The 2,522-nt window shown below is 41.9% G+C and overlaps 1 non-coding gene across 1 annotated transcript; it reads left to right on the top strand.

Moving 5' to 3' along the window:
* The first annotated feature begins 2,152 nt into the window (after positions 1–2,152).
* On the top strand, positions 2,153–2,260 carry LOC130943072 (small nucleolar RNA R71). Its single transcript, XR_009071608.1, has one exon. It is a non-coding gene; the product is annotated as a small nucleolar RNA R71 (small nucleolar RNA).
* The last annotated feature ends 262 nt before the right edge of the window (positions 2,261–2,522 follow it).

A 2,522-nucleotide genomic window follows, 5' to 3' on the forward strand; every position in this document is an offset into this window, starting at 1 on the left:
TCCTTTTAGGTGTGCAAAACGCCCCTATTGTGCAATCCTGGCGTTTAACGCCAGACTGTTGCTTGTTTCTAGCGTTAAATGCCAGCTTTTGTTCCTTTCCTGGTGTTAAACGCCAAGCTGCAACCTATTTCTGGCGTTTAACGCTAGTTTGTAGCATGTTTTTGGCGTTTAACGCCAGTCTGGTGCTTGTTTCTGGCGTTTAACGCCCAGAATGGTGTCAGATTGGGCGTTAAACGCCCATTCTGCTACCCTTACTGGCATTTAAATGCCAGTAAATTGCTCCTCCAGTGTGTGCTATTTTTAATGCTATTTTTATTTTTCTTTGATTTTTGCAGTTGTTTTTGTGTCTCCACATGATCATCAACCTAAAAAAAGAAAATAACATAGATAAATAAAATTGGGTTGCCTCCCAATAAGTGCTTCTTTAATGTCAATAGCTTGACAGTGAGCTCTCATGGAGCTTCACAGATGTTTAGAGCATTGTTGGGACCTCCCAACACCAAACTTAGAGTTTGAATGTGGGGGTTCAACACTAAACTTAGAGTTTGGTTGTGGCCTCCCAACACCAAACTTAGAGTTTGACTGTGGGGGCTTTGTTTGACTCTGCATTGAGAGAAGCTTTTCTTGCTTCCTCTCCATGGTTACAGAGGGAGATCCTTGAGTTTTAAACACAAGGTAGTCCTCATTCAATTGAAGGATCAACTCTCCTCTGTCCACATCAATCACAGCTTTTGCTGTGGCTAGGAATGGTCTTCCAAGGATGATGGATTCATCCTCATCCTTCCCAGTGTCTAGGATTATGAAATCAGCAGGGATGTAAAGGCCTTTGACCTTTACTAGCACGTCCTCTACCTGTCTATAAGCCTTTTTCATGGATTTGTCTGCCATCTCTAATGAGAATTTGGCAGCTTGTACTTCAAAGATTCCCAGTTTCTCCATTACAGATAGTGGCATTAGGTTAATACCCGACCCAAGGTCACACAGAGCCTTCTTAAAGGTCATGGTGCCTATGTTACAGGGAATTAAGAATTTACCAGGATCCTGTTTCTTTTGAGGTAATGTCTACCTAACCAAGTCATTCAGTTCATTGGTGAGAAAAGGGGGTTCATCCACCAAAGTCTCATTACCAAATAGCTTGGTATTCAGCTTCATGATTGCTCCTAAATACTGAGCAACTTGCCCTTCAGTGATATCTTCATCCTCCTCAGAGGAGGAATAGTCATCAGAGCTCATGAATGGCAAAAGTAGGTTCAATAGAATCTCTATGGTCTCTAGATAAGCCTCAGATTCCTTAGGTTCCTCAAATGGGAACTCCTTTTTATCCAGAGGACATCCCAAGAGGTCTTCCTCACTGGGATTCACGTCTTCCTCCTCCTCTATGCATTCGGCCACGCCAAATAAGGTTATGGCCTTGCACTTTCTTTTTGGGTTCTCTTCTGTATTGCTTGGGAGAGTACTAGGAGGAGTTTCAGTGACTTTTTTACTCAGCTGGCCCACTTGTGCCTCCAAATTTCTAATGGAGGACCTTGTTTCATTCATGAAACTTAGAGTGGCCTTAGATAGATCAGAGACTATGTTTGCTAAGTTAAAGGGGTTCTGCTCAAAATTCTCTGTCTGTTACTGAGAGGATGATGAAAAAGGCTTGCTATTGCTAAACCTGTTTCTTCCATCATTATTAAAGCCTTGTTGAGGCTTTTGTTGATCCTTCCATGAGAAATTTGGATGATTTCTCCTTGAGGGATTATAGGTGTTTCTATAGGCTTCACCCATGTAATTCACCTCTGCCATTGCATGGTTCTCAGGATCATAAACTTCTTCTTCAGAAGATGCTTCTTTACTGTTGGATGCATTTTGCAATCCATTCAGACTCTGAGAAATCATATTGACTTGTTGAGTCAACATTTTGTTTTGAGCCAATATGGCATTCAGAGCATCAATTTCAAGAACTCCCTTCCTCTGAGGCGACCCATTACTCACATGATTCCTTTCAGAAGTGCACATGAACTGGTTGTTTGCAACCATGTCAATGAGCTCCTGAGCTTCTGCAGGCATTTTCTTCAAGTGAATAGATCCACCTGCAGAATGGTCCAATGACATCTTAAGACAATTCAGACAGACCATCACAGAATATATCCAGGATGGTCCATTCTGAAAGCATGTCAGAAGGATACTTTTTGGTCAGTTGCTTGTATCTCTCCCAAGCTTCATAGAGGGATTCACCTTCTTTCTATCTGAAGTTTTAAACATCCACTCTAAGCTTTCTCAGCTTTTGAGGAGGAAAGAACTTGGCTAAGAAAGCCGTGACCAGCTTATCCCAAGAGTTCAGGCTATCTCTAGGTTGAGAGTCCAACCATGCTCTAGCTCTGTCTCTTAGAGCAAAAGGGAAAAGCATAAGCTTATAGACCTCGGGATCAACTCCATTGGTCTTAACAGTATCACAGATCTGCAAGAATTCAGTTAAGAACCGAAAAGGATCTTCTGATGGAAGTCCATGAAACTTGCATCAGAGAAACTAATTGAAG

This window comes from Arachis stenosperma, chromosome 7 (assembly GCF_014773155.1).
Source record: "Arachis stenosperma cultivar V10309 chromosome 7, arast.V10309.gnm1.PFL2, whole genome shotgun sequence".
Classification (NCBI taxonomy): Eukaryota; Viridiplantae; Streptophyta; class Magnoliopsida; order Fabales; family Fabaceae; genus Arachis; species Arachis stenosperma.